This window comes from Prionailurus bengalensis, chromosome B2, assembly GCF_016509475.1.
Source record: "Prionailurus bengalensis isolate Pbe53 chromosome B2, Fcat_Pben_1.1_paternal_pri, whole genome shotgun sequence".
NCBI lineage: Eukaryota > Metazoa > Chordata > Mammalia > Carnivora > Felidae > Prionailurus > Prionailurus bengalensis.
Genome location: NC_057349.1, coordinates 31,762,407 through 31,782,946, shown reverse-complemented (window position 1 = coordinate 31,782,946; position 20,540 = coordinate 31,762,407). Strand labels below are relative to the sequence as shown.

The following is a 20,540-nucleotide window of genomic DNA, read 5'->3' as shown; positions in this document are numbered from 1 at the left end:
GGGGAGGGGCAGAGAGAGAGGGAGACACAGAAGCAGAAACAGGCTCCAGGCTCTGAGCCATCAGCCCAGAGCCTGACGCGGGGCTCAAACTCCCGGACCGCGAGATCGTGACCTGGCTGAAGTCGGACACTCAACCGACTGCGCCACCCAGGCGCCCCGGGAATGTTCTTTTTAACCATGTGTCCGGATCACAGAATTCCACTACTACTAACCATATTCAATGAACGTCCTAGAGAGTTTCTCATAAAGGAAATTTTCATATCCAGACTGGGAAATAACTGGTCACTTAAGTAGGCCAGAGGTTGGGTTAGATGAAAGAAATGTGGCTTTCTATATTTTACTGTCATTTCTTTGATGGAAAATGCAAGTTGGTCAATAAAAAGGGAGTGAATGCATACGATCCCTCCCTGGAGATACGAAGACCTCCGTCTCCAGTCTCCAGTCCCCATTGCCAAGGAGGCATCACTCACCACCACCACACCCTCCATCTGCAGGGGTAAGCCTCCCAAGAGACAGCCACTCCCCGAGTAAGGTCCATTATCACACTGAAAAGCAATGTCAAAGATCCAGGGAAGATACACCCTTTAGATCTAAGGAATCATCTTCCTTTCTTTGGTCAGTGCTCCTCAGAAAAAATTAGTCATAAAAGAAAAAAAAAAGGTGCTACGACCCTTAATAACATTTTGCTTCATTTTTTATCCAGAATACAAATTCAGTATAAGAAGCGCTCCCATCAGTAACTGCTTCTTTGGAAAGGCAACAGTTAGTGGTCTCCCTCCCCCTGGATTTTGAAATGTGTTACCTGATTTGCTTGGGCCTGGGAGATGCCAAGAATCATCAACACCCAAGGGCCTGGAAGTTGTAAGACGCTGCAGCTGAGTGTATCTGGAAGCCTATGCCTGAGTCCTGACAGTAGGGAAGAAAGGCCCTGGAAGAGTTTTATGGAAGAAAATTGATTCTTGCTTATAGAGAAGAAGTGGAACAAGAAGCAGATAATATTTTGAAGGATGCTGATATCAGCGATTCCCTGTGGTTGATGATCCATTTGGGGCTACAACACACAGTGATCTCATTCTGAGAGCAACAAAACTGGGAATCTCTCATCGAGTTATTCAAAATGCTCTCATAATAGATGCTTAGGCTGCTGTTTTGTAGTTAGGTTTACAGTTGTATAAATTGGGAGAGCCAGGTTCTATCGTTTCCCGGACAGGCACTTGGACACTGGAAAGCTTTTTTGACAAAGTGAAGAACAGACAAAATGGCACACATGCGTCGTGCTTACTAGATATTGAAATAAAGGAGTAGTCTTTGGAACATCTAATCGAAGGAAGACTTACAAACCTCCTTGGTGTATGAATGAAAATCAAGCAGCCCAGCAACTTCTGGAGATTGTTCAGAATCAAAGAATATGAGAAGAATCAGCAGCCACCAAGGAGACACTGTGTTAGCTTAGCCAGGGTTGGAGCTAAGGACCAGAAAATTGCAGCCAGCCCTTGCAGCAAACATGCACCATGAACTTGGAAGGACCATTTCACTCCTTAATTATCACAGGAGACAACATGCGTCTGTTGGAGATGGAGATGCTAAGCCTGTTTTCCATACGGGAAAACGGCCCAGAATCCCCAAGCATTGATGGGCTCTGAACATTGACATTTTCTATTGTTAGATGGTTGATTTCAGTCATACATGCCTGTACACATGTTTGTATAACACACTGAACAGTTCTTTTGGTTTATTTAATAAGTTTAAAACAAATGACCAAGAAGAAAGATGTTGACTCAACAATTAAAACAAAACAAAACAAAAAGAATACTTTAAAAAAAATTTTTTTAACGTTTATTTATTTTTTTGAGACAGAGAGACAGAGCATGAACGGGGGAGGGTCAGAGAGGGAGACACAGAATCTGAAACAGGGTCCAGGCTCTGAGCTGTCAGCACAGAGCCCGATGCCGGGCTCGAATTCACGGACTGTGAGATCATGACCTGAGCCGAAGTCAGCCGCTTAACCGACTGAGCCACCCAGGCGCCCCAAGAGAATACTTTTTTACAGCATGGAGCCAGGGGCCCTGTGTGGGACGCTGGGCACACAGCAGTGAACAGGACAGACATGGTCCCTGCCCTTTTTGAAGTACTCACCCCAGTGAGGAGTGCAGATAGACGAGCAGATAGAGAGGCAATGACAAAAATTAAGAGATCACAGATGTGGTATACTCAGCACAGCATGTACAATGGTACGCATTTTCTTCCCTTTGGATGCCGGAATCTTGAGAGGAGTAAGTGCAATGTAAAATGCATTCACCTTGAGAATTGTATTTAGCTTTTTGATGTTTTCCAAATCTAGTGAGCCCTTCGCTAATTAAAAAGAGGCTTCCCTTCTGCAAAGAAAAATTCATATCTGATCTTATATTTGCTTTATGAAGAAGGCCTTCCCTATGTTTTTCTGCCACCACGGCTTAAATGGTCCAGTGTGCTGCCCATGCCCGCGTGGCCAGACTTCTCCAGGGCAAATCCGGCTACAAAGCGTTTTTTAATTTCTCAGAAGTGCAATGTGCTCCCTCACATCCAGGCCTTCCCATTTAAAACTTAAAATGATTGTTCTCCCTTCTCTTCCTTTCTCTTTCAAAATGAGGAGCTCTCCGTCAGACCGCCTCCGCGCCGCCACCCCAGAGGCCAGCCCCACTCAGCCTATAGAGCTGGCCAGGCTCGGCAACGTGCTGGGTGGGACCGGCTCGCGGGGACAGTGCACGCAGGTGCGCGTGGAGGTCACGGATCGCAGGAGCAGTTCCACCCTCCACAAGGTGAGAGGCCTTGGGCGCGAGGGCCAAGTGCTCACCCTGTCAGAGCGAGAGGCTGCGCTGAACTTGTGGCTGGGTCCTGGATGTCTGGGAGGACCACTTGGCCCACAGGGGTGGTTTGCGATTAATAAAGCGTTTATAGTGTTTAAAAAGGCGGGGGGGAGGGGACGCCTGGGTGGCTTAGTCGGTTGAGCGTCTGACTTTAGCTCAGGTCATGATCTCACAGTTTGTGAGTTCGAGCCCTGCGTCAGGCTTTGTGCTGACAGCTCAGAACCTGGAACCTGCTTTGGATTCCGTGTCTCCCTCTCTCTCTGCCCCTCCCCTGCTCACACTCTGTCTCTCTGTCTCTCTCTCAAAAAATAAATGAACATTGAAAAAATTTAAAAAAAAAACAAGAAGTAAGTAGAAAACCACATAGCACAGCCATAGTGAGCCTCACGGGATCACCACCCCCTTATTCAACACTAACAATTTGTCCTGTGTTTTTTTTTTTTTTTTTTTTTTTAATAAGTAAAATACTACAGACTCAGTTGATGCCCCTGTGTACTCCTTTCAGATAGCCCTCCTCTCTCCTCAGAGGTAACCTCTAGCCTGAATGTGATGATTGCCAGGCCCGCAAATTATTTTGTACCATTACTGTATTTTTATGGGTCTGTGAGGACATACAGCATTTTAACGTGTTCAAACTGGATTTACTTACTTGTTAACACATTACAGTTTAGTTTCATCTTCACATCACATTTTCTTTACAAGTGATTTCAAAACTTTTTTGATCACAGGTTTTCATTTTCACGTGAAACACAACAGAGGATTGAGCAAGGTCTTGCTGGAGACATTTCAGTGCAAATATTTTTTTTTGCATTCTGTGGCAATTGTAAAATATCACAGAAAGGAAACACGAGTTTCTTTTTTAAGATAATCTGGTGGATGGGTTTCAACAAGTAACCCATAAATATGGTTTTGCCAAAGTTCAAACAGGCTGTACGTGCCTTGAGCATTTTTCTTGAACTGGTTGGGGCCAGAATTTATTTTGCTATATTTGAATAGATGATATAATTGCATGATTCAAAATTTAAGAGAGGCAAAGGATGTATGTTAAAAATACCAACCACTTCATCCCTCACCACACACTTCCCATCTCTGAAGGCAATGAATGTTTTTAATTTCCAAACTATTTAAGTGGGAGTGTGTATTAAATGGGAGGCCATTTAAATGGGACACTCTAGGTGTCCCTGTGCAGCTTGCCTGCTTTTTCCTATCAACCTTATATTTTTGAGATTTATATATTTTGAAACATGTCGACCCAGGTGACTCATTTTATCTGTTCCATAACAGTGCTGTCCAGTAGAACTTTCCGGAAATGTTCTATATCTGCACTGTCCAATATGGTACCACTACTGAGCACTTGAAGCATCTGAATGCAGCTAATGTGATTGAGGAACTGAATTCAAACTTTGAAATTTAAAACATAGAATTCATTTGAATCAATTTAAATTTATAATTTTTAAATTTAAATGTAAAGAGTCCCGTGTGGCTTGTGGCTACCATATTGAACAGCACAGCAGTATAATATTCAATTTGATAAATATATCACAGATCATGTATCATTGTTTCGCTTATGGATATTAAAGTTATTTCCACCTTATTCGGGCGCCTGAGTGGCTCATTCAGTTGAGCGTCCGACTTTGGCTCAGGTCAGGATCTCACGATCCGTGAGTTCGAGCCCTGCATTGGGCTATGTGTTGACAGCTCAGAGCCTGGAGCCTGCTCCGGATTCTGTGTCTCCCTCTCTCTGCCCCTCCCCCACTCATGCTCTGTCTCTCTCTCTCTTTGTCAAAAATAAATAAACTTTAAAAAAATGGCATAAACCACGCAGACCTATCAGACATTTATTAAAAAAAATAATTTCCACCTTATTGCTATATAAAATAATGCTGCAATAAACATACTTCTGTATACCTTCTTGTGCAAATGTGGGAGAATTTGGGTATAAGTCTATAAGTGGAGGGGCACCTGGATGGCCCAGTCCACTAAGTGTCCAACTGCAGCTCAGTTCATGATCTCATGGTTTGTGAGTTCGAGCTCTGTGCTGATGGCTCAGAGCCTGGAGCCTGTTTCGGATTCTGTGTCTCTCTCTGCCCCTCCTCTGCTCGAGCTCTGTCTCTCTCTCTCAAAAGTAAATAAACATTTTTTTTAAAGTGTGTAAATGGAATTGTGTTATCACCGCCACTAGAGATTGCCAAATGGTCTCCACAGTGGTTTTTCCAGTTTACTCTCTGACCCAGTGTAAGAGGGTCCTTATTGCCCCATAGTCTCACATTTGATATTACCAGACTTATCTTTGCCAATCTGATGGATGTGAAGTGTTATCTCGTTATTTGAATCGGCAGTTTTTGTTTCTTCTTCTTTGAGGAATTGTCTTTTGTCCTGTCTTCACTTTTTCTGTGGGGTTTATTGTCTTTTTCATATTGATTTGTGGAAGCTCTCTATAAATTCTAGATAGTAATTCTTCTTGGTTATATGCCTATATATGACGTCTACATTAATGCACCTTTTAGTATTAATTTTTGGAATAGCAATATATTCACATGTATTTCAAAAGGCACACAAAGATAACCAGGGTTCTTCAAAAAGTTAAATATAGAATTACCATATGACTAAAAAAGATTCTCTCCTTGACCAAACTCTAGCCAGGTGTCTCTAAACCCTTTCAATCTAGACCTATAAAGACTTAAACAAATGCTAACATCGTTTCTAACAGCTCAAGGCCACATCCTTGCAATGACCCTTGACCCCCTTAAAGCACCTGCCTGAGAAAACTTGAGGCTGCCAGAAGAATTTACTGTTTGTTCCAGCTGATGCCTGAAGGTAGGACCCCTGCCTCTCAGCCTCTTTGGGAGGGTAGAAGCCTAACCTGGATAAGCACCAGTTAATAAACCCAAATGGATTTCACACGGACCAACTCCCCCGCTTCCTGCTTTTTTGTAATTTTCCACTTCCCTGACTCTACAAAGTTGCCACTCACCCCCCTCCCTATTCCCTCATTCTCCCTTTAAAATGCCCAGTTACCTCTGTACGAATCAAAGTTGAGTTTCATGCATGTGGGACTCTTTTCTCCACTGCAGTAGTATCTTACTGACTAAAATCTGTCCTTCCCACTTTAAGTAGCGCCCAGCTTTGTTTATTCTTGATATGAGCCAGCACTTTTACCCAAGAAATAAAAACGTATGTACACACAGAAAGTTGTACAAGAATGTTTATAGCAGCGATTTTTCTAATAGCCAAAAAGGTGGAAACAGCCCAAGTGTCCATCAACTGATGAATGGATAAGCAAGTTATGATACATACATAGAATGGAATAGTAAGTATTCAGCCATAAAAAAGGAATGTAGTACAGATACATGCTACTTTGATGAACGCTGAATTATGCTAAGTCTAAGAAACCAGATACAAAAGGTCAAATTGTGTGATTCCTTTTTATACGATATATATATATAGGCAAATCCATAGAGACAGAATGCAAAATAAACTTACACAAGGCGGGGGGGGGGGGGTGGCTCTGGCTGTCTCAGTCAGTCGAATGTCTGGCTCTTGATTTTGGCTCAGGTCACAATCTCAGGGTTTGCAAGATCCAAAAGCGCTGTGTAGGGCTATGTGCTGACAGCTCTCTCTGCCTCTCCCTTACTCGTGTGTGCATGTGCGTGCTCTCTCTCTCTTTCTCTCTCTCTCTCAAAATAAATAAATAAACTTAAAACAAAAAACAGAGTAGAGGTTACAGGGTGATGAAGTCAAGGGGAATGTGATTACTTAATGGACAGGAAGCGTGTTTATGGGGTGATGAAAAATGTTTGAAATTAGAGAAAGGTAGTGGGTTACATTAACATTGTGAATATACTAAATACCACTAAACTGTACACGTGAAAATGATTAACTGTATGCTATTTGAATTTCACCCTTTAAAAAAAAGTAACCAGGGGCGCCTGGGTGGCTCAGTTGGTTGAGCGGCCGACTTCAGCTCAGGTCATGATCTCGCGGTCCGTGGGTTTGAGCCCCGCGTCGGGCTCTGTGCTGACGGCTCAGAGCCTGGAGCCTGTTTCAGATTCTGTGTCTCCCTCTCTCTGACCCTCCCCCGTTCATGCTCTGTCTCTCTCTGTCTCAAAAATAAATGAACGTTAAAAAAAAAAGTAACCAATAAAAAGTCTCCCTCATTATCCTATTGCTTGGCTACTCCGTAAACCCTTCTCAGAGGTAACCAATGTTTTGTTGTTAATTTGTTTTTCAAAACTCCACGTATAATGACTTTTATTTCTTTTTTTTTTAAAGATTTATTTTGAAGTGATCTCTACCCCCAACGTGGGGCTTGAACTAACAACCCCAAGATCAGGAGTCACATGCTCTTTCAACTGAGCCAGCCAGGCACCCCGGAAGTTTTAAATTTTAACATAGACAAATTTATCAATTTTTTTCCCTTTGGACTTGTGCTTTTCAAGTATCTTATGCAGAAATTCTATCTTATCCCAATATTCTACTGCCCTACATTTTTCTCTGAAAGTTTAAAATTTTTGCTTTATGCATTTAGACTTTAATCCAGTTGGGCCTCCTTTCTCTGTATGAAATGAGATAGAAATCTAGTTTTATTTTATTTTATTTTATTTTATTTTATTTTATTTTATTTTATTTTAAGAAAGAGTGGGGGCGCCTGGGTGGCGCAGTCGGTTAAGCGTCCGACTTCAGCCAGGTCACGATCTCGCGGTTCGTGAGTTCGAGCCCCACGTCAGGCTCTGGGCTGATGGCTCAGAGCCTGGAGCCTGTTTCCGATTCTGTGCCTCCCTCTCTCTCTGCCCCTGCCCCGTTCATGCTCTGTCTCTTTCTGTCCCAAAAATAAATAAACGTTGAAAAAAAAAAAAAAAAGAAAGAGCGCATAAGTGAGTGAGGGGCAGAGAGAGAGAGAGAGAGAGAGAGAGAGAGAGAAGCAGGGCTCACTCAAAGTGGGGTTCATGTTCACCCGATGCGGGACTCGAATTCATGAACCGTGAGATCATGACCTGAGCCGAAGTCAGATGCTTAACTGACTGAACCACCTAGGTGCCCCTTTATTTTATTTTTTCATATGGAAAACCAGTTGTCTCAGTGCATTTTATCGAATACTCAGTCCCCATCCACAGAACAAGGACAACTTACCTATGTCAGTATTAGATGTCCATACATATGCGTAATTATTGTTAAGCTTTCTTTTCTGCCCCATTGCCCTATGAGTTTATCCCTGTATCAGTACCCAACTATTTTAATTACTAAATAATTGCCATAATTCTTTTTTAGTGTTTATTTATTATTTATTTATTTTTAAGGTTTATTTATTTAGTTTGAGAGAGAGAGAGAGAGAGAGAGCTGAAGAGGTACAGAGAAAGGGAGAGAGAGAGAGAATCCCAAGCAGGCTCTGTGCCATCAGCACAGAGCCTGATGCGGGACTTGATCTCACAACCAGAGATCGTGACCTGAGCTGAAATCAAGAATCCCATGCTTAACTATGCCACCCAGGCGCCCTGCCATAATTCTTGATATATGGTAAGGCACATATCTTATGATATCTTAGTTGTTCTTGGCTCTTTGTTCATCCATATAAATTTTGGAATCAGCTTGTGACGTCCAGAAAAACTATCACTAGGGATTTTTTATTAGAATTGCATTAGATTTACAGATTACTTTGGGGAAAGTTGACACTATTGTAATATTAAGTCTTCTCATCCAAAAACATGGTATGACTTTCCATTTATTTAGGTCTGCTTTAGCACATTTCAATAAAATGATATAATTTTTCTCAGAAATTTCTTGAACATTTTTGTTCGATTTATCCCCTAGTTACTTTCAAATCTTTATTGTATTGTAAAGGGCTTTTTTTTTTTTTAATTTTTTTTTTTAATTTTTTTTTATTTTTGGGACAGAGAGAGACAGAGCATGAACGGGGGAGGGGCAGAGAGAGAGGGAGACACAGATTCGGAAACAGGCTCCAGGCTCTGAGCCATCAGCCCAGAGCCCGACGCGGGGCTCGAACTCACGGACCTCGAGATCGTGACCTGGCTGAAGTCGGATGCTTAACCGACTGCGCCACCCAGGCGCCCCTGTAAAGGGCTTTTATAAAATTATATTTTCTTACTAATCTGCCACTTGTATAAAGAAAACCAGTTTTTTTTTTGCTTATTAATCTCATATCCAGTAACATTTCTAAGGTTTCCTATCAATTCTAATAGTGTGTTGGGTTTTCTATGTAGACGATAAGATCCCTATAAATAATACAATAATTATTTATGGGGTTTCCCCCCTTTTTAATTGTCAGGTTAGCAGTACACACACAGCTGGGTTAGATTTACACACACACACACACGCACGCACACACACACAGCTGGGTTAGATTTACAAAAATCTTGTTTAGGATTTTCCCAACTATGTTTGTTAGTGAGATTAGCCTATAGTTTTCCTATCTTATACTGTCTTTGTCTAATGTTAACAAAGTTATATTGAGCATTATAAAATAATTTGAAAATGTACTCTCTTTTTTCTCTTCCCTGAGAAAGTGTATGCTGTTTTTGTTTTAATGTCGGTTATAACTCTGTATCCAAGTAATAATCTCATGGAGTGTTTTTTCTACCTTCAAATAATTTGTACAAAACAGTGAGCCCCTTGGCCCCACACTCTTTAATTTTTTTTTCTTTTTTAATAATCTCTATGCCCAAAGTGGGGCTTGAACTCGTTAGTCAGAGATCAAGAGTCACATGCTCTACCCGCTGAGCTAGCTAGGCGCCCTAATTTAAAAAGAATATTTTTAAGGCCCAGGGTGCCTGGCTCAGTTAATTAACTGTCAGATTCTTTTTTTTTTTTTTAATTTTTTTTTCTTTTTTTCAACTTTTTTTTTTTTTATTTATTTTTGGGACAGAGAGAGACAGAGCATGGACAGGGGAGGGGCAGAGAGAGAGGGAGGCACAGAATCGGAAACAGGCTCCAGGCTCCGAGCCATCAGCCCAGAGCCTGACGCGGGGCTCGAACTCACGGACCGCGAGATCATGACCTGGCTGAAGTCGGACGCTTAACCGACTGCGCCACCCAGGCGCCCCATGTCAGACTCTTGATTTCACTTCAGGTCATAAGCTCACAGTCGTGGGATCAAGCCCGGAGTCAGGCTCCACGCTGAGTGTGGAGCCTGCTTGAGATTCATTCTCTCTCTCTCTCTCTCTCTCTCAATCCGTCTTTCTCTCTGCCCCTCCCCCACTCTCACACACACACTCTCTCTCTCAAAATAAATAAACATTAAAAAAAATTTTTAAGTCTCCTCACTCTTTTACTGGGCTCATTTCTATTCATCCTTCAGTTCTCACCGTGAACTTCATATCCTCAGGAAGCTCTTTACTGCATCACATGAGATTAGCTGTCCCTGTTCCATATCCCTCATAGCACATTTTATTTGTTCTATCATAACTCACTTCACATTTCATTGTAATGTTTCACTAAATGTTAATATTTTCAGCTGGGCCACAAGCTGCTTGAAGGCAGGGACCCTGTGCTTCACACGCTGATGGCACAAAGTTGACCATCAATATTTGTTGACTGATTAAGTGAATGAGTAAAAGAAATAGCCTCAAAATAGGACATGAATCAAGTTATTCTTGGATATGGGCAAATTTGAGCTCCCTGCGAAGGCCTTCTGCTTCAGAACAAGTAAAAGAACTAAGAAAGACCACAGCACCAGCTATGGAAGCAGAGGCCTATGGAAGGAGGTGGATGGCCCACCCTGGTCCCTCTGTGCAGAAGCCCAGTATAAAAAAAGTGATGGGGACAGAGATGTGTCAGCACCAGGGACCCCATCATCACTGGAGTTCTGTTAGAATCCTGGGCATTCATTGTGCCACCTGAGAGCCAAGTGCTATGTAGGGTTATGGGGAAGACCCTGGAGGTACTCTCACAGACAAGAAGCTGGGGCTTGGACAGGGCTAGACTTCTCTTAATAGGAGGAGTCCCTCAAAATATCAGTTTAAATTATATATTTATATATATATATATATAATTTAAACTGATATATATATATAATTTAAACTGATATATATAGATATAGATAGATCAGATATCTGATATATATATACATATGTATTCACATATATATACATATGTATTCACATATATATATACATATATATATATATATCTGATAACTGATCTATCTATCTATCTTGTACTGTTTGATAAAATTGTATCCAGGCCTGAGAAATTATACTTTCAGAATTACCAAATCCTGTCAAGACAGGCATGTTTCAATGGCTTCTGTGGGGCCCTAGGGAAACTTGCCTAACATGTCCTCACCCCTCTGACTCATACTCAGTGACTATCATGTTTATTCTGCATCTGTACCTCAGTAGTAAGAAGTTCCTTGGACAGAGGTATGAGAAATCTACTCACTAGAAAGACATGATATCCTGGGTATTCTAGCTGATCTGTCTCACATGACTTTGACTAATATCAGGTAGACCTTTGAGCTTCAATAACTCTAAATACACTGGCCAACAGATCTTTAGGCTTGCAGGGAGGTTCATCAGGCCCTGATCCTATATTGTGGTTTGTTCATTCATTCAGTAAACCTTCATGAACACCTACTGTGTGGGATACAATTGTTGGGTCAGTTCCTGGTATCTACCTAGAGAGGTATTTCCATGTGGCCCATAAATTTTGATCTATAGAATAGATTTGAGGACTGATGGCTTAGACTTGCTATTTGCCAATTTTCCTTTTCATTGTTTCAAAGCAGAAGAGGGGGATGAAGGGAGCAGGTGCTTGAGGGGGCTTATTTTAAGTGTGTAGGTTGATTAAATTGTTGAGTGAGGTCACCATCACCTAACATCTCTTCCTGCATAAAACTCAGAGAAACCTCAGGACTAGCCCTACATCTGAGTATCCTCTGGTGCCTGGCCCTGACTCTTCTCTGAGTTGTATGGCTACAGGGCCAGATCAAAGCCATGTTGGTATTTTTTACTGCTATGCCCAGACTTTCTGCTTTTTCACCATGGAGGCATTTAACTCCATTACCCGTTGAATCAGCTGACATGTACCTAAGAGACTTCAGCCTCACACAAGACTTGGAGGGCAAGGTATCATAGTAAAGTAAAAGCATGTGCTCTGTAGACAAAGCTTGGGTTCAAATCCAACCTCCAGCACTTACTTCTCTAGGCCTCAAGGAAAAATAGAGTTAATAAGAGTCTAACCAGTTTTGGTTAGGATACACTCAGCTGCAACTGACAGAAAACTCAACTAACAGTATAGATATTAACTCATTTCATATTACAAAAAGGTCTGGAGGTAGGTGGCTGGTAAACACTTTAAACTATGTCATCCAAGACCTAGGCTTTCCTCATCCTGCTCCATCATGCTTGGTATGCTGGCTCCTTGGGCCCTCTGTGATTCTCCACTGATACTCTTTGCACACGGGAAACTTTGCTCCCAGAATTCACACATCATTTTGGAAATATTACTGCTTGGGAGTGAGGGGTGGGCAGGGAACAGCGGTCCTCTGGCAGTTTCGATTGTTATTCCCAATTCTCTGCCTCCCCTTTATTTAAGTATACATCCATGCCTTTTGCTATGTGACTTTCCTTGGGCCAATAGAATGCCATAGAACATGATACAAACATATACTTTAAATGTGCTTTTGTGATTTGACTTTGCTTCTTACACTCCTGTGATGTGTTAAGAGAAGAGCAAATTCCAGACATGCACTGCCCCTCCAGCTTGGGTCCCAGATTAAATAACTGAACATAACCAGAAGTCTGAAGCCCTACTACTCCCTGTCAAGCCCAACTTGGATAAGTCAAACCATAGCCAACTTCTACCACCAAAAGCATGGAAATAGGTGGTTTTGTTATAAGCCATTGAGATCTTGGAGTTGTTTGTTACACAACAAAAACTGACTATTGCAGTCCATTTTGAGGGTCCCACCAATGTCTAAGCTCCTTAATAGGATCAATTATCTTTTTTTTTTAATTTTTTTTTCAACGTTTATTTATTTTTGGGACAGAGAGAGACAGAGCATGAACGGGGGAGGGGCAGAGAGAGAGGGAGACACAGAATCGGAAACAGGCTCCAGGCTCTGAGCCTGACGCGGGGCTCGAACTCCCGGACCGCGAGATCGTGACCTGGCTGAAGTCGGACGCTTAACCGACTGCGCCACCCAGGCGCCCCAGGATCAATTATCTTATACTACAACTCAGAATGTGAGGAGAAATAGTTTATCTATAAGCAATGTGGTCTTTCTTACAAACTTCATCCACTGGGTGGCATTAAAAGCCGTAGTTGTTTCAGTGCAATACCACAGAATAAACACGCTGTTCAGATATTTTTTAATCTATCTAGGTAAAAATGCTCAGAGTCTCAGATTTCTCAGAGGTCTTGCCTCTTCCCAGGCTTTTTTCCAAGTAGCTGTGAGAGTGCACGGAGAGAGAGAAGAGGCTTAAGTGATCTCCTCAGGAATGGGTGTATGAGGAGAATTGGGGTCCTTGTGCTCTCAATGTGTCCTTTGGCTCCTCTGGTTTATGGGCCAATATGCACTTGGTCATTCTCCCCCTGCTGGCCTTTGGCTAAAGTCAGCACTTACAGTATCTCACATGTCTTTCTTTCTTTTTTTTTTTTTTTAAGTTTATTTATTTTTGAAAGAGAGAGAGCATGTGTGGAGGAGGAGCAAAGAGAGAGGAGACAGAGAATCCCAAGCAGGCTCTGTGCTGTCAGCACAGAGCCCAATGTGGGGCTCAAACTCATGAACTGCCAGATCATGCCAAACTCATGAACTGCCAGATCATGAGCCGAAATCAGGGGTCAGACACTTAATGGGCTGAGCCACCCAGGTGCCCCCTCACATGTCTTTCTTGACTAGGTCTGACTTCAACCTCCCCATAGCTCTGCAAAGCCCAGTGGACCCCTTGAATTTTGACATGGCCCCCATCCAGGCTCTGACCCAAACTACATGCCTCTGTTTCCTGTTTGGATCTTCCTGCCATACCATTCTCCATGGCATGCCCATGGCTCTCAACTGAATACTCATCACTGGAGGACTAGAAGTACAAACTAGACCCTATCTCTCTGACAGTTTACCCTGATTTGTCCATTTATCTACATTGGGCACAAGTTGGTGCCAACTTCAATGATTTCTTCTCTTTCTGGATATTTCTGAAGCCATTCCCACAAAAGCAAGTTAAGCCTCTTTGATTCTTATCTCACTCTCACCTTCTAGCTATCTTCTTCAATGTCCAAGAAAGGAAAGGGCAGGCTTCTCTTTTATTCCTTCGATATCATATCCTTGGCTTCCTGGCCCACTTCCTAAGTCCCACTTCAGAAGACAGCAGTTCATTCTGGAAACAATCCTTTGATATAGGTGTTATCATCATCGTCATGAGTAGATGAGGAAATCAGAGACAATAGACTAAATTACCCCTACTTTGGTGGAGATTTGAATCTAGTTTTGGATCTTGATCTTGTTAAATGGGAGCTAAGTGAATATAGAAAATTATTTCTCTCACAGAGTCCAGTTTTCAAGCCTATTGTTTTGCTCGAAAAAAACTATTTTGAATTTCAATAATGCATATTAGCTCTTTTCTTCTTAGTATTCCTCCTGAAACAATCTTAATCTCCTCACAAACAGATTGATGCCATAACCAAATAAGAAGGAGGTCATTTCCTTGCTAAGTGCAAAGGAAAAAACACATTAATAGTTTCTAAGGATCTAAGTCAATGGCAAAACTAGAGCTAGAATGCTCCCTACTCTGAAGTCCAGGGAATTTTTGGCTAGTCCTTTGTGGTCATGCACACATGTCAGTGTGTGTATGCATGTGTGTGAGTATGTGTGCATATGCGTGACAATGTTGAGAAAAATCAGGTCTTCAATTATTCCTTTAAAGAGGTTTTCTTATGTCATGAGTCGTTGGCTTTTAAAGCCCCAAAGAAAAAATTTGACTCATTTATAATCGGTGTTGTATTATCATTCTTTCTTGAGATAAAACCAGAACCCTTGTTTTCTGTGATGAGCATAGGGATGGGGATTACAGAAAATATAGGGCAATAGGTTACTATTTTAAAAGTCTAGTATCTCTAGGATCTAGGTCAATGGCAATGGAGAGAAGAGAGGGCAGTGATGGTCCTGACCAACTACCACTGAGCTGTCTAGCCCTTTCGCTTTTCTTCGACCTCCTTGAGTCATAACTCTGGCTCCAATAACTTACGAATGCAGCAAAATGAAGCCAAGATATTTTTGAGCCTTAACCATATGCCCAGCAGTATGTTATGTACTTTTATATACATTACCTCTTTTATTCTCAAGGCAATCCTTCAAGATAGGTATTAACATTCTCGCTTTTCAATGATGAGGGAGCACAGACAGAAAGAGGTTGAATAACTTCTCCAAAGCCCCACAGCTAAACCATGAAAGAGGTGGGATTCAAGCCCTGTCTGCTATGGTTACTAACCTCACCTCCTTTCCTTATATTAAGGTACTTCTTGAGAGAATGTACCAGCACCACATGAGGAGGATTCTGTAAAGATGAGTATTTTCCTTCTTGCAGGAGTTTATTTTTAAAATGTTTTTCTTTCTTGCAGGAGTTTATTTTTAAAATGTAACCTGGCTTTATGGTGGTAGAACAGTCTCAGAACTGTTTGTATCAATTTGCCATTTAAGTTTAAAGTAAAAGACTGGTTAATGATAACAGTGAATCATAAAACCTTCAGAAGGAAAGGAGGTTTTGTGGACCATTTGTGTGTGTGTGGGGGGGGGGGGGCAGTTTTAAGTTATTCATTTTTAAAGTCAGTACTTTTTAATGGAAACAACTTGACCAAAAATCTGTCACAGAATTTTGAGACCCATTAAAACAAAAGTTTAATGAGGAAAAAAAACCCAAAAAACTTATGTTGGCTTCATTTGTTTATTAAAAAATTTTTTTTGATGTTTATTTATTTTTGAGACAGAGCCCAAGCAGGCGAGGGACAGAGAGAGAAGGAGACACAGAATCCTAAGCAGCCTCCAGGTTCTGAGTTGTCAGCACAGAACCCAACATGGGGCTCAAACCCACGAACTGGGAGATCATGGCCTGAGCTGAAGTCAGACACTTAACCGACTGAGCCACCCAGGCACCCCAACCTGGCTTTAAAGGCATCAGGGGTGCCTGGGTGGCTCACTTGGTTGAGCGTCCGACTTCAGCTCAGGTCATGGTCTCACTACTCATGAGTTCGAGCCCCAGTCAGGTTCTGTGCTGACAGCTCAGAGCCTGGAGACTGCTTTGGATTCTGTGTCTCCCTCTCTCTGCCCCTCCCCCACTCATGCTCTGTCTGTCTGTCTGTCTCTCTCTCTCTCTCTCTCAAAAATAAATAAACATTAAGGAAAAAATAAACTAAAGGCATCAGATCGGGGCGCCTGGGTGGCTTAGTCAGTTGAGCACCTGACTCTTGATTTTGGCTCAGGTCATGATCCTGGGGTCATGGGATCGAGGCCCAAGTTGGCTCCACGCTGAATGTAGAGACTGCTTAAGATTCTCTCTCTCTTCCTCTGCCCTTCTTCCCTGCTTGAGTTCTCTCTCTCTAAAATAAAAATAAATAAGGGCACCTGGGTGGCTCAGTCAATTAAGCATCTGCCTTTGTCTCAAGTCATGATCTCATGGTTTGTGAGTTCTAGCCCTGCATCTGGCTCTGCGCTGAACCCCCGTGAGCCTGCTTGGGATTCTCTCTCTGCCCGCCTCTCTCTGCCCTTCCCCCAATCACATATGCAAGCTCTCTCTCTCTCTCAGAAGAAATAAACTTAAAAAATAAAATATAAGTAAGTAAGTAAATAAATAAACTACAGGCATCAGATTTAAGCCACTGCCAAAAAATATCACAAGTGGAGGAGGCCCCAGCTCCCTTGCCATGGGTTAAAGGGAGCTCGTATTGGGATCCGTAAAAAGCCACCCAATCTGAAGGTAGTGTTTGGGGGCATTTCCCACTCTTGTCTTTAAGTTTAGGTTTTTGAAACCAACAGTGAGTAAAGGAGAAAATGCCTAAGCTCAAATCTTTTTTAGAGATTTTATAAAAATTCCAAGGACACCTGGGTGGCTCAGTCAATTAAGCATCCGACTCTTGATTTCGGCTCAAGTCATGATCTCAAGCCTCACATCGGGCAATGTGCTGACAGTGCAGAACCTGCTTGGGATTCTCTCTCGCCTTCTCTCTCTGCTCCTCCCTCCCTCCCCCCCACTCTAAAAATAAAGAAACTTAAAAAAATTCTAAATGCATATTTTTCTTCCAGACCAGTATATGCTTTTTCTTTAACTCTTTTTGCCGTTTTCTTTAGCTCTTTTTGAGCACAGTCTCCATGTCATGACATCTTGATGGATAGAGGCAGTCCCTCAAACATCAAGTACTCAAAGTCCTTCTGGTTCAGTCTGGTGACCTATCGACGCATAACAAACTGCACCAAAACTCGACGTCTTAAAACAGTAACCGCTTTACTGTTTCTCACAACACACGGGTCAGGAATTCTGGCAGGTCGTAGTTGGCTTCTGATTCATGTGATGCCCGCTGGCGCTGGAATGCCCTCGAGGGCTTCTTCACTCACAGGTCTTGAGCCTCAGCTGGCAAGGCTCAAGTGGCCAGGGGATGACTGCAATTGCTCAACTGGTGTCATGCATCTGAAGCCTCAGTTCTCATTGTTGCTGGCTTCCTCAGTTCTTTGTTGTGAAATCTCAGGGCCCCTCCCTCTCTGTGTGGCCTTTCCACACAGTCACTCCAGCAGGGTAGACAGACTTCTTACCTGGAGACTCAAAGTTCCCAGGAGAGCAAAAATGAAAACTACCAGGGTTTCTTTAGGCTTAGGCTCAGAACTGGCTCATAGTCCCATCCACTGTAGCCTATTGGCTACACAAGGTTGTGAATATTGTGAGGCATCCATTAGGGGTCACCGATACAGCAGACCACCCTAGGTCTCAACCTATATCAGCCAGTCCTGCAGAAAGTTCTCTTCCCTCTTTTTGTTTTAATTTTTTTAAGTTTATTTATTTTTATTATTAATTTTTGAGAAAGAGAGAGAGAGTGCAAGCCAGGAGGGGCAGAGACAGAGGGAGAGAGAATCCCAAGCAGGCTCCAAGCTCTCAGGGCGGAGCCCAAGGAGGGGCTTGAAATCACAAACTGTGAGATCATGACCTGAGCCAAAACCAAGAGTTAGATGCTTAACTGACTGAGCCACCCAGGTGCCCCTCTTCCCTGGTTTTTTTTTTTTTTTTTTTGGATGAGCCCACAAGAGGCCTTACATGTGTTTGTAAATATCAGCTGTAGCCTCCATGAAGTATCTGCCGTGTTCCTCCTCTCCTATTCTGATTCAACACTCATAGTTCTCAAAGCTGCTTAAGGAAGCTTTGCTGTTACCGGAACTGATATCCTACAGAAGAAGCCATCAGCCAGTCCTCAGATTACCACATTAACGTGTGACAAACTGGGACAATAGGCCCCACAGCAGCAGGACTTGTGTCTGGAGTCCCCGACATCGCTCAGGAAACAGCTCCTTCTGCTGATGAGCCTGGATCTATTAACCACTGGCACTCACACTTGTACTAGGGCCCGGGGTGGTGGTGAGCAGACATCACATCCTCCTTTTCTCTTTCTCGTAGATACAAAGCAAAAAGCCAATCAATGCTCTCAAGCTTCTAGAGCAATAAAGGCAGAAAGTTGAAGGGGAAGACTGTCTTCACCAGCCAGGCAAGATGCCCTGTCACTCAAATAACTTTGTGACAATCTCTTTCTGAGAAGTTACCAATGTGTTTTCCCAGTTGATTAGAAGTAAAATGTCACACTGTCTGTGATAAAATAGCAGGTTATAAAAGGACACAGAAGGAATTCTGGTAAGGCATTCTTTTTAATGACCGAAATCACACAGTGAGGAGAATAGAAAAGGAGACAGTAGAAACAAAATGTTGGAAATTGGAAAGCTGCAAGGCAAATGGTAACTAATTTAGTAGATTAGAGAAAGCTGGGGAAAACCGAGCAGCAACCACATTTACATCAAAGAAGCTGCAAAAGGAATTAGCGACACAAATCACCTCTGGAGGTGAGTAGCTGAAAACAGAACGTTTAGCTGGAAGTCTACTTAAGAAGCAGCTGAACCCCAAATACCCCTCCTCTGACAGCAGGTATATGACTTCTCCTCCCAAACTAGCAGAAGTCTGAGCATTTATATCCCAGAAGGTACCAATTAAAGAGTTTCTAGACTGGAGGACACCAGATGGCGAGGGTGTCATTCTAAAATGGGAGGATTGGGGTGCCTGGGTGGCTCAGTCGGTTAAGCGTCCAACTTTGGCTCGACTCAGGTCATGATCTCACGGTTTGTGAGTTCGAGCCCCATGTTGGGCTCTGTGCTGACAGCTCAGAGCCTGGAGCCTGTTTCTGATTCTGTCTCCCTCTCTCTCTGCCCCTCCCCCACTTGTGCTCTGTCTCTGTGTCTCAAAAAATAAATAAGTAAATGTTTAAAATTTTTTTAAAAAAGGGAATTTCATTCAGAAGAAGGATAGACTAACGTATTTGAAGAAATTGAGAAGAAATATGCACTGGGGGATATTTGAATATTGAATTCATGGTAAGAAGGTAGAAATAATTCACAAAAAGGCAATTATTAGGTCAAGGGGAAATGAGAGGTTATGCAGCAAGTAATGTTTGTGCAGTGGTAAATAGGTTAACAGTGAATATCCATTTAACCAAAATGAACTATGTTGGACTGACCCGGGGATGAGAAATGGGCAGATAAGGCCCAGTAGGGGGTGGGTGTCGTTTTCGATAACAAGCCCTGTTGAAGTATTTAAACTGTGTGCATGAATGACTTTGATAAAATATAATGATATTATGAAATTAATACCAAAATAAACATAAATAAAGACAGGAACTCTAAACAGGAAAGGAGATGAAAGCAGGGATCAGTGGCCTGTTTTTTGTAAAAAGTCTCATAAGATTATTCGACTTTTTGTTTTCCAGCGTCTTCATTGAAAACTTTTTATGGAAGCATGTAACTTGCGTACCCAAAGGGTACATATCATAAACATACAACTTGATATTTTTCACAAAAATGAACACAGCCTTGTAACTACCTTCAAGAGAAAGAAATGGAAGATTCCAGAATATTCCCTCATGGGATGGCTTCATCTACCCCCTTCCAATCGCTACCCACAAGGGTAATCCTTTTCCATTTCTAACATTTAGATTCATGTTGACCATTTTGTATTTTATACAAATGGAGTCATACAGTATGTCACCTTTTGGGTTTGATTTCTCTCATTCAACATTACGTCAATGAGATTCATCTGCGTTGTTGCGTGGCCCTGTAGTTCGCCCCCCTGTCCCTTTGTGACAATGTAACACAATTTATCCATTCTACTGTTCAGGGCATCTGTCTAGCTTCGAATATGGAGCTACTACGAGGAGTGCTACTATGAACATTTTAGTAAATGTTTTTGGTAGACATTGTATACACACTCTTGTGGGCCGTATTTTTGGATACTGCCTGACAATTTTCCAAAGTAGTTGTACCGATTTTACATTTACATCAATAGTGTGTGAGTGTTCCAGTTGCTCCACATCCTTGCCAACACTTGCTGTCATTAATCTTTTTCATTTGAGTCCTTCTGGGGATATGTCGTGGCATCATGTTGTGGTTTTAATTAGAATTTCTCTGACAGCTAATGAAGCTGAGTACTTTTTCATAAGTTTATT

The 20,540-nt window shown here is 42.2% G+C and overlaps 1 long non-coding RNA gene and 1 pseudogene across 1 annotated transcript; both read left to right on the top strand.

The window, feature by feature from the left end:
• Nucleotides 1-337: 337 nt before the first annotated feature.
• LOC122490604 lies at nt 338-1,872 on the top strand (annotated as a pseudogene).
• A 95-nt stretch (nt 1,873-1,967) lies between these two features.
• Nucleotides 1,968-20,077, top strand: LOC122489405. The gene is made up of 3 exons (XR_006298901.1): nt 1,968-2,798; nt 19,324-19,413; nt 19,806-20,077. It is a non-coding gene; the product is annotated as an uncharacterized LOC122489405 (long non-coding RNA).
• Nucleotides 20,078-20,540: the final 463 nt, after the last annotated feature.